The 12,420-nt window shown below is 36.5% G+C and overlaps 1 protein-coding gene across 1 annotated transcript in view; it reads left to right on the top strand.

Moving 5' to 3' along the window:
- HS6ST3 (heparan sulfate 6-O-sulfotransferase 3) overlaps positions 1 to 12,420 on the top strand; it is a gene marked incomplete at its 3' end in the record, with an annotated part of 698,384 nt that overhangs the window by 190,721 nt on the left and 495,243 nt on the right. The gene's annotated exons all lie outside the window — the stretch shown is intronic.

Below are 12,420 nucleotides of genomic sequence, written 5' to 3'. Positions count from 1 at the left end.
TTTATATATTTTCTGGATGGATTGACTTTTTTATCATAAAATATTCTGCTTTGTCTCTAGTAACAATTTTGTCTTAAAATCTATGTTGTCTGATATTAGTACAGTTACTCCAGCTTTCTTTTGATATAAATCCTACTATATCAGTAATTACATTAAATTAAATGGATTGAAAATTCCAATTAAAGGCAGAGATTGTTTTAATTTTTAGTTTTCTACATTTCTTGGTTTCATTTCTCTCTTCCTCCATTATGGCCTACTTTTGTGTTAAATATTTTCTTGTGTACCATCTTATATCCCTGGTCATTTTTTATTCATAATTTATAAAAATCTAGTATGAATTAATGCCAGTTTAATTTTAGTATTATAAAATAATTTTAATCCTGTGTAGCTGCATTTCTCACCCCCTTGGGAATCCATTAACACAGATTTATAATCATTGCTTTATGAGGTTGTCTTTTAAATCAGATAGGAGAAGTGATGCATCACCAACAAAAATACATTTATATTGTCTTTCATAGTTATTTATATAGTTTCCTTTACCAGCACTCTTTGTTTTTTATGTGGTTTTGAGTTGCTTTGTAGTGTCTCTCATTTCATCCTGAAGGATTTACTTTAGTATTTCTTGTAAGTCATGTCTGCTAGTGTTGAATTCTCTCAATTATTGTTTATCTGTCAATGTGTTTAATTTCTATTTCATTCTTGAAGGGTAGGTTTACTGTACAAAGAATTCTTGTTTGATAGTTGTTTTTTCTTTCAGCACATTGAAGATGTCATCCTACTGCCTTTTGACCTTCAAAGTTTCTGATGAGAAATTGGCTGTTAATCTTATTGAGGATCCCTTGTACATGATGAGTTGCTTCTCTATCTCAGTGCTTTCAAGAGTCTGTCTTTGTCTTTTGAGTGTTGGCTATGATGTGTCTAGGTTTGAATCTCTTTGCATTTATTTGATTTAGGATTTGTTGAATATATAACTTTTTTATTAAATTTGGAAGTTTGGGGAAATTATTTTTTTTCAAATATTTTTCTGCCTCTTTCTCTCCTCTACTTTTGGGACATTTCTTATGCATATGTTAGTATGTTTGATGGTGTCTCATAGGTATCTGAGGCTCTGGTTCATTTTTTTTCTTTTCTTTTTCTTTTTGTCTGTTACTTAGACTGGATAATTTTAGATGACTTATCTTCAAATTTGATGATTTATTCTTCTTCCTGCTCAAATGTGATGTTGAGCTCCTCTAATGAATTTTATGTTTCATTTATTGTAGCTTTTAATCTCTAGAATATCTAGTTGATCTGTGTTCACATTGGGACATGCCTTCAACACTCAGCTAGACAGTTTACAACTCTGCCTCAGTCTTTACTTCTTGCCTGCACAGAGCATCCAGATCAGCCAGGAGTGGGAGCTTCCTGAGCACACATTCAGCCCTGGACATATGTATAGCACTACACACGTACACAGTCTTCTAGTTTCCCAGGAATATGTTGGAGATTTTCAAAGTCCCTATGGACATCTCATTTCCCATATTTTTCTTTGAGGCTTTTTAGTTAGTCTGTTATTTGCCCTAACTGTTGTTCACTACCACAGACAGCCATAAATTTTCTGTAATGTCTGTTGACAAACACCCCTAAGAGAAAGGATTGGGGGGAATTTCTTTTTTTCTTTGCTGGGTAAACTTCAAGTCAGGTCAAATACAGAAGACAGATTTCACGTGGGGTTTTCCAAAGAGGCACTACCAGGTCAATAATGACAATTCTCTGGGATGTGGCTTTGAAAGAGCTCCAGCTTCCCTCTGCTGACTGCCAGGAGGCTGATTTTTAACACAAATGTGAGCCAGAGGGCAAGGGATGGCAAGTCAAAATGCCACATAGGTCTTGAAGAAATGCTGACTAGGTTCTTGCAAACATTTGATTAATTTTTAAAGTTATCAAAAAATATTTTTGGAAAATTTTTCCTAATTTTCTTATCACTTTTATGGCAAAGAGAATTTTCAGAGGACTTTGTTCTGCCATTTTTGCTGATGTCATTCTCTCATCTGTTTTTATGGATTTTTCTATGTATTATTTGTTATTCTTTGGGCACTTTAAGATAAATTTTAACAAGTTATTCAATATGTCAGTGGAGTAATTTTTGTCTTTAGAATTATATTGACTGGAACATATCACATTGTTGAAAGTAGTAGTCTATTGTACTTGGGAATGCCAAATTTGGATTCATAGTTAACATACCTAAAAATTTAACTCTTGCCCTAGCTGCTTTGGCTCAGTGGATAGAGCATTGGCCTGTAGACTGAAGGGTCCAAGGTTTGAGTCTGGTCAGGGGCATATGCCTAGGTTGCTGGCTTGATCCCCCGTTGGGGGCATGCAGGAGGCAGCTGATGGATGGTTTTCTCTCATCATTGATGTTTCTATCTCTCTCTCCCTCTTCCTTCCTCTCTGAAAGAAATAAAAATATATTTTAAGAAATTTAATTCTTATTGTTTACAAGCAAATATAAGTTTTATTAACATTCAAATATAATCATTTAACTAATACTTATATAGTGATTAACATGGCTATTTATTGTTCTAATCACTTTACAAATATTTAATTTCTATATGTTTTTAATTCCCATAAGGTTGTGAAGAAAGTCCCATTATTAACCTCATTTTGCACTGAGGAAACAAAGTCACAGCTAGGTTAAGAAACTTGCCAGAGTTTTTGTAAATCAGGAGTAGGGAACCTTTTCCTGCCAAGGGCCATTTGGATATTTATAACATCATTCGCAGGCCATACAAAATTATCGACTTAAAAATTAGCCTGCTATATTTGGTCAAACATTTAATTAACTCACCTCTAATGCCTTGGCAGGGCCAGACCAAATGTTTTCATGGGCTTTATATGGCCGTATGGCTGGACATTCCCCACCCCTGATGTAGGTAGTGAATGGCAGAAACCGAATTCAAATCCAGGCAGTCAGGCTTCAGAGTGTTTGCCTTTAATCATTATGCTATCCTGCCTCTCCAAATAGTTACATTAACGATTATATTCAATTTATTTATTCTAGTATTTATTGGGTATATAGCACAGCCTAGATACTGTGGATATTGCAGTGAATAAGACAGATAAAACTTCTACCATTATGGAGCTTATAATGGAGGGGCAGGAAAATAGAAATATTAAACAAATAACTATACAAATTATAAGTGATACAAAGGGTAAGTTTCAGGGTGTTAGGAGAATACCCTGAAATTGTTATGAGGGAAATTTAATCTTGTCAGAAAGGACCAGAAAAGGTTTGTTTCAAAAAGTAAATTGGCAAATTGAGAATGAAAAGCTGAGGAGGATATATGCAGAGCCCAGCCTTAGCCATTCTGCCAGTAATTTCTGCTGCTTCTGTCAGCTGCCAACCTACTTCCCTGCTTTGCCCCCCTTTCTTCTTTCTTACCTTGTTTATCTCATAACTGCTCTTTTGTCTTTGGGCTATCACATCAAAGGGTGCTCAGTCAGTATGTTCCTTTCATTCTGTGCTGGGCATAATTTGGCAGCAGTTGGAAATTCCCAATGTGTCTGCAGTTGCTTAGTGTTTAGGGGTTTCTTCTCAGTGTCTCCTCATAAAACTATATTTTTGTGCTCCCTTAATCCTATTTTGAAAAGATTATTTATATTTTACTTTTATAGGAGATATGACTCATTTTGGAAAATGGTCAAACTGTACAAAAAATGGCAGGGAACCATAACTCCTTAAGATGTTGTGAATTTTTGCTCTTGTGGCTTCAATTGTATGTGGACATAGCTTCTGGGTTTGTCAATTCTTTGCCTCAGTGCCCTCAATCAGTAGCTTGGCAACATATTACACTGGCAGGTTCTTATTGTCTGTCAACACAAAGCTTGTTTTGTGCACAGTATTAGCTCCTGGATGGTTCTGCAAAAGTGATGTGTCACTGAAATTTTCTTTTTTGACATGTCTCTTACCTGGTGGTTAATGGCTGTGATGAAATATTTTTTTCTTCAAGAAATGAACCATTTCTTCTTGGCCCTATATCCCAGTCTTTGATGATGTATTTGCCAAGAAATTGCCAATGAAACCTTCTTTTCTTCTGTCCATTTAAAAAATGTCTACCATTTCTCCATTCTAGGTTTATTATTTCTATCAGTGAAGTGATGTGTAACTGCAATTTATCAGGAGTTATATTGTAAACCGATTGACTGATTACTTTCAACATGAGAGATTCAGAGTAAAGAAAGAAGAAATGACAAATTCAGGATATGTTCCATTCAACAACAAATGAAATAGAAAAGTAAATTTTCTCTAAATTGTTTGAACAATCAGAGTTGTGAGAGAGAGTATATATTTTGTAATCAATATAAAGTGAATTATGTTTTTGTCTGTCTTGTATCACATAACACAAAACCTGCTGGATGTATTTTCTGTTGGAGAGTAAAATAGAGGACAGGTCTAGTATAGTCTATCTTAAAAGAGGCTTTGTGGTCTAAGCAAAATTTATGCTGGTGTACTTCAATACAATTGTCATTTGCTAAAATAGCACCTCATACAGGAGCAGGCAAAATTGGTTTACAGCTCTGAGTTCGTGAAACAGAATTTATTCTTGTATCATTATTTATTAATTATTGTATTCTTTATTATTATTATTAATTTACTTTTGCCCACCCCTATATTGAGATACTGGAATTTCAGAGAGACAAACCACACATATTAAGAGACCAGATCTTTATAAAACAAACAGTGTTTGCAATATAACATTCAAATCAAATTAATCAGGAGAGGTACTCTGAATTATAGGCGTTGGTTTCTGATATGCTGCTTCTCCTAAGGACAGCTCTATTTAGCATACTCCAGTTTAGAAACAGGAATTTATATCTTTAAAGATGGTTATTGCTTTGAGCTCTATAAAGAAAATCAGCCAATTTATCATGAATGTGAGTATTCCAGTGATGAGGAATTAAAAACAAGTGTGCATGCTCTTTGTCAGCACCAATAGAAGAAAATAAGTATAATTGGAATAAGAGTGATTTAGAGAATTGTGTGGTAATATCACTCAAGCCCTATAACATAATTCAGAAGGTCATTGTGAAATTTTTGTCCTGATGGCTTTAAAAACAGCATAGATTCACCAGTCTGAGGAGTGTAAATTGCTTCCACTGAGAAGTATTTACTAGACATCATAAAATTACTGGAATTATTTTTGGACTGAGCTCTAGGTTCTACTCCTGGTAGTAGTTACAAATCATAGTAGTTATAGGCATATTTCTAAAAGTAGAAAACTAGGAAGTTATATTGGGTTCTCTTCAAGGTTGTTTAGAGCTGTGAGTTCTTTTGGACTTTTCCCATAAAGCACCAGGTCATTGCATTTTGTGTAATTGCTTGTTATTCTTATGATCCAACCAACACTATAGGAAAGGTCAAGAAGATTTGTAGTAAGAATCTTCTAGTGGGTCCACTTGGTGACAGAGCTGAACTTAGGACCTCTAGTTGTGATACTAGTTATGTGAAGTTCTAAATTTTCTGTGATGGTTGGGAAAATCTTAATTTTAATAAATTTTATAAAATTTTTTGATGGGTTAGCCTTTATAGTTCTCTAATCTCCTAGTTCTTCTCGGTAACTATTCTAAACTTTTAAAAATATCTTCTATGTGGTCTTCTATGTGTCTACTTTAGCCTGCAAAGTGAGCCTGGGAAGGCATGTCATGAGTCCTCACCCTTGGCCAATCATGCATGGGGGGGCGGCGGGTCTAGAGTCAGTATCCCACCAGAGAATGAGAAGGTCAGTGGTCAGGAAGTCCGGTCAAGGTCAGGTGGCCAGAAGAAGTCCAGCTGGATGTGCTGTGGCAGAAACACAAACTAGCGACTAACGACAGGTGAAGGTAAAGTAGGTGAAGATCAGAGATGTTTCTGGCTCTGCTGAATCACAGGACATGGAAAAAACTTGATATGCTCAGTTAACCAATGAAAATTGCATGAGGATGGGTGGAATGAACCAATTTACCCAGGATTGTTCTTCCCTAGACAATGGGATGCCAGGAATTTAACCTATATCTTTGGGTATGATATCTGTTTAGTTTCTTCTCTACCTCTCGTTGACAAGATTAGGGTGCTCTATGTATGTTAAAGAATATATACATTTTCCTGTAAAGTTTTTATTTATTTATTTTTAATTAATTAATTTATTGTTTAAAGTATTACAAATAGTAGTACATATGTTTCTTTTCCCCCCCATTGACCTCCCCCCGGCCTTCCCCATCCCCTGGCACATGCTCTCACCGCCCCCCCCCCATTGATTATGCTTATATGCATGCATACAAGTCCTTTGGTTGATCTCTTACCCCTCCCCCCAACCCTCGCCTGCCTTCCCACTGAATTTTGACAGTCTGTTCGATCTTCTTTGTCTCTGTATCTAATTTTGTTCATCAGTTTATGATGTTCTTTATATTCCACAAATGAGTGAGATCATGTGATATTTATCTTTCTCTGACTGGCTTATTTTGCTTAACATAATACTCTCCAGTTCCACCCATGCTGTTGCAAATGGTAAGAATTCCTTCTTTTTTGCAGTAGTGTAGTATTCTATTATGTAGATGTACCACAGTTTCCTAATCAACTCATGTGCTGATGGGCACTTAGGCTGTTTCCAAATCTTAGCTATTGTAAATTGTGCTGCTATGAACATAGAGGTGAATATATCTTCTCTGATTGGTGTTTCTATTTTCTTGGGATATATTCCTGGAAGTGGGATTTCTGAGTCAAATGGGAGTTCCATTTTTAATTTTTTGAGGAGACACCATATTGTTTTCCACAGTGGCTGCACCAGTCTGCATTTCCACCAGAAGTGCAAGAGGGTTCCTTTTTCTCCGCATCTTCTCCAGCACTTGTCCGTTGTTGATTTGTTAATGATAGCCATTCTGACAGGTGTGAGATGGTACCTCATTGTTGTTTTGATTTGCATTTCTCAGATGATTAGTGACTTTGAGCATGTTCTCATATGTCTCCTGGCCTTCTTTATGTCCTCTTTTGAAAAGTGTCTACCGTATTTTCCGGCGTATAAGACGACTTTTTAACCCAGGAAAATCTTCTATACGCCCAGCCGTCTTATACGCCGGAAAATACGGTATTTAGGTCCTTTGCCCATTTTTTGATGGATTGTTTATCTACCTTTTGTTAAGTTGTATGAGTTCCCTGTAAATTTTGGAGATTAAACTCTTATTGGACATAACATTGGCAAATATGTTCTCCCATGCAGTGGGCTTTCTTATTGTTTTATTGATGCTTTCTTTTGCTGTGCAGAATCTTTTTTATTTTGATGTAGTCCCATTTGTTAATTTTCTTCTTAGTTTCCATTGCCCTAGGAGCTGTATTGGTAAAAATATTGGTACGACAAATGTCTGCTATTTTGCTGCCTATGGCTTCTTCTAAGATTTTTATGGTTTCCCATCTTACATTTAAGTCCTTTATCCATTTTGAATTTATTTATGTATATGGTGTAAGTTGGTGGTCTAGTTTCATTTTTTTTTGCATTTATCTGTCCAATTTTCCCAACACTGTTTATTGAAGAGACTGTCTTGCCTCCATTGTATGCTCTTGCCTCCTTTGTCAAATATTAATTGAGCATAATGGCTGTGTTAATTTCTGGATTCTCTGTTCTGTTTCACTGGTCTATATATCTGTTCTTATGCCAGTACCAGGTAGTTTTGAGAACTGTGACTTTGTACTATAGCTTGATATCTGATATTGTGATCCCTCCAACTTTGTTCTTCTTTCTCAGGATTGCTGTAGCTATTTGGGGTCTTTTTCTATTCCAGATGAATTTTTGGAGAGTTTGTTCTAGATCTTTGAAGTATGCCATTGGTATTTTAATGGGGATTGCATTGAATTTATAGATTGCTTTAGTTAGTATGGACATTCTAGTGATGTTGATTCTACCAATTCATGAACATGGTATATTCTTTCATTTGTTTATGTCTTCCTCTATCTCTTTTTTTCAGCGTCCTGTAATTTTCTGAGTACAGGTCCTTTACCTCCTTGGTTAAATTTATTCCTAGATATCTTAATTTTTTTGTTGCAATGGTAAATGGGATTGTTTTTTCAGTTTCTCTTTCTGTGAGTTCATTATTGGTGTATACAAAAGCCATAGACTTCTGGGTGTTAATTTTGTATCCTGCTACATTGCTGAATTCATTTATTAAGTCTAGCAGTTTTTTGATGGAGTCTTTAGGGTTTTCTATGTACAACATCATGTCATCTGTGAATAATGACAATGTTCCTTCTCCTTTTCTGATTTGGATGCCTTTTATTTCTTGTCTGATTGCTATGGCTAGCACTTCCAGTACTACGTCGAACAGGAGTGGTGAGAGTGGGCATCCTTGTCTTGTTCCTGTTCTTAGGGGAAATGGTTTTTGTTTTTTCCATTTGAGTATGATGTTGGCTCTGGGTTTGTCATATATGGCTTTTGTTATGTTGAGGTCTGATCCTTCTATTCCCACCTTGCTGAGAGTTTTTATCAAGAAAGGGTGTTGGATTTTGTCAAATGCTTTTTCTGCATCAATTGATATAATTATATTGTTTTTATCTCTCTGTTTATATGGTGTATCATGATTATTGATTTGCAGATATTGTAGCATCCTTGCATCCACGGAATAAATCCCACTTGGTCATTGTGTATGATCTTTCTAATATAATGCTGGATTCGATTTGCTAGAATTTTGTTGAGAATTTTTGCACCTATGTTCATGAGGGATATTGGCCTGTAATTCTCTTTCTTTGTAGTGTCTTTATGTGGTTTTGGGATTAGGGTAATACTGGCTTCATAGAAAGAGTTTGGTAGTGTTCCTTCCTCTTTAATTTTTTTGAATAGTCTGAGGAAGATAGGTTTTAGTTCTCTTTTTAGTGTTTGATAAAACTCCCATGTAAAGCCATCTTGTCCAGGGCTTTTGTTTGTTGGAAGTTTTTTGATTACTATTCATATTTTTTTATTCTTCCTGATTGAGTTTTAGAAGGTTGTATTTTTCTAGGAATATCTCCATTTCTTCATATTTCTGTGGGGTCTGTTGTTATTTTGCCTCTTTCATTTCTGATTTTGTTTATATGGGTCCTCTCTCTTTGCTTCTTGGTGAGCCTGGCTAGAGGTTCATCAATGTTGTTTATCCTTTCAAAGAATCAGCTCTTGGTTTCATTGATCTTTTGTATTTTTTTTTTGTCTCTATGTCATTTATTTCTGCTCTGATCTTTATTATTTCCTTCCTTCTGCTCACTCTGGGCTTTCCTTGTTGCTCTTTTTCTGATTCTTCAATTTGCAGAGTTAGATGGTTTATTACCACTTTTTCTTGTTTTTTGAGGTAGGCCTGTAATGCTGTGAACTTTCCTCTCAGGACTGCTTTTACTGTGTCCCATAGATTTTGGATTGTTGTGTTTTCATTGCCATTTGTTTCCAGGATGTTTTTTATTTCTTCTTTGATCTCTTTGATAACCCAATCATTGGTTAATAGCAAGCTATTCAGCCCCCAAGTGTTTGAATTTTTGTGATTGTTTTTATTGTAATTTATTTCTAACATTATGCCATTGTGGTCTAAGAAGATGCTTGATATGATTTCAATCTTCTTGAATCTGGAGAGACTTTGCCTGTGTCCCAATATTTATTCTATATTTGAAAATGTCCCATATATGCTAGAAAAGGATGTATATTCTGCAGCTTTGGGGTGGAATGTTCTGAAAATGTCAATTAAGTCCACCTGGTCTAATCTAGTGAGTTGTTTAGGATTGCTGTTTCTTGGTTGATTTTTTGTCTACAGGATTTATCCAGTGATGCTAATGCTTACTAAAGTCTCCTACTATGATTGTATTGCTGTCAATCTCTCTCCTGATATCTTACAGAAGTTTTTTTTTTAATGTATTTGAGTGCTCCTGCATTGGGTGTATATATGTTTACCAGAGTTATATCCTCTTGCTGTATTGATCCCTTTAGAATTATGAAGTGGCCTTCCTTGTCTCTTGTTATGGCCTTCACTTTGAGGTCTGTTTTGTCAGATATAAGTATTGCTACCCCAGCTTTTTTTTCATTTCCATTTGCCTGAAAGATATTTTTCCATCCCTTCTCTTTCAGTCAGTGTGAGCCCCTTATTCTGAGGTGGCTCTCTTATAGACAGCATATATATGGGTCATGTTTTCTTATCCATTCAGTCACTCGATGTCTTTTGATTGGAGCATTTAATCCATTTACGTTTAATGTTATTATCAATAGCTATTTGTTTGTAGCCATTCCTACTTTTTATGCCTGTGTTCCTTCTTCCCTTTCTACTTCTTTTTACAATATTACCATTAGCATTTCTTGCTTTGCTGGCTTGGTAGTGATAAACTCACTTAGCCTTTTATTTTTTTGTCTGCGAAGCTCCTGATTTCCATTTAAATTTTGATTGATAGCCTTGCTGGATAGAGTATTCTTGGATTCAATCCTTTGCTTTGCATCACTTTATATACTTCATTCCATTCCCTTCTGGCCTGATGTGTTTCTGTTGAGAAATCATTTGATAATCTGATGGGAGATCCTTTGTAGGTAACTCTCTGTTACCTACTCTCTCACACACACACACACACACACACACACACACACACACCCTTAAAATCTCTCTTTGTTGTTAATGTTTTCCATTGTAATTACGACATGTATTGTGTAGGCGGGAGGCCCACTCACGTGCTACGGTCACATGGGCCCTGGGCCGCTGCAGTGGGCTGGAGGGGAGGCAGATGCGCTCTGTGACTCACAGGAATCTGTTGCTGGGATGTATGGAGTCTCGTGGGTCTGCAGCGGTGGTAGCAGGTCTTTGTCCAGAGTGGCTGTAGGGTCCCGGTTTGCATCTGAGGCCAGTCTGGGTAGTGGTGAGACTGGGATCCTAGTCATAGCAGTTCTTCCCTTCAAGATGGCATGGTTTCTGTGCCAGTGCTGGCCACCAGGGAGTGTTTGAAGCGGCAGCGGGGTTTGCAGTCTAAGACTACCCAGTCCGCCAGCCCCTGAAAGTCCTGCAGGATCTAACTGTCCCTAGCTCACACACACACACACACACACACACACACACACACACACACACACACATACAACATGTCCACATACTCCCCTTTCGCTCCCTCACTCTTTCACACTATCCTCCTCACTGCCGTCCTGCCAGCCACCATCTTCCTCCCTTCATGTAAGGTTTTTATAAGAAACACGAGATCCTATGATTTGAAGATTCACTTTCTCATAAGGCATCCGACCTGAATGCAAGTTACTGAAACAGTGTTCTGATTAGGATTATGAAAACCTGAGGCTGCATATTTGCTCACTCAGGTTGCTTTCCTTGCAAGTAGAGTGTTAGAATTCAGGGTTTACACAAAGGACTGTTGTGAGCATGAATTTTTAAAATGTCTTATTGTTTAACTCAAAATTGCAAATAAGGAACATATGCCTAGTTACCTGAGGGCATCATTGTTAGCTGGAAAAATCCATTCACTCCACAGCTGTCCCTAGCTCCAAAAGTCTGTGATGGATAACTGGCTCAGCATCTCTTGAATGTCTCTTCCTCACTGTGCTCTGAGAATCTGCTGTCCCAGACTCACCAGTTGCTTCTCATGTTTCAGAAAGATGTCAGTGATGCAGGGTGAGGGTTTTTTTTTCCTTGAAGAAAAATGCAAATCAATATTTGACCTATCAGTTTATTGATGCATTTGTTACTTGTAATCTTTTGCCCTCTTAAGTAATAAAGCATTCTTTATTACTCATATTAAGTCATTCTTCTTCTTGCTTAATAACACCCTATAAGGCTGCTAAGTAAATTCTTTGCACTTCACATACCTGGCCTGTGCAAAAGTCCTTTCCTATTCCATCTCCATCCTCTTCTACCCACTGTTCTACATTGCTTTTTAATTTGTACTTTTATCACACAAGTCTGAATCTCTAAACACTACATGCTTTAGTTTCATTTCTTTTGTAATCTCAAAATGGGTATATATATATATAATTTTCTATGATTTGCTTTTTTTTCAGACAAAATTATGTTTCTAAAAAATTCTTGTCATTTGTTCCTTGTAGAGCAGTGCTTTTTAAACTTTATCTTGCATGAGCATCACCTTGGGAACTTGTTAAAATCTGGAGACTGATTCAGCACGTCCACAGTGGGGCCTGTGGCTCCACATTTCTAAAAGGCTCGCAGGTCTTGTTCATCTTGCTGATGAACAGATGGTGCCTTACTTTAAAATAGTTTGTTTATTAAGTTCAGGTATGTCTTCCTGAAAACATACATTTATTTCTTCTGGAAAGGTGGTATTTGTGAAAAGAATTATGGGGTTCACTCCCTTTATTTAAGAACAATGATGAGCAATGTCCCTGTTTACAAACCATTGGGTAATAAATATCAAACCAAGTTTTCCCTCGTAGGTGCTTGGATAGATGCTTTTCTATC

The sequence above is a fragment of the Cnephaeus nilssonii genome, assembly GCF_951640355.1.
Source record: "Cnephaeus nilssonii genome assembly, chromosome: 8".
Classification (NCBI taxonomy): domain Eukaryota; kingdom Metazoa; phylum Chordata; class Mammalia; order Chiroptera; family Vespertilionidae; genus Cnephaeus; species Cnephaeus nilssonii.
This window is presented reverse-complemented; position numbering and strand designations above follow the sequence as displayed.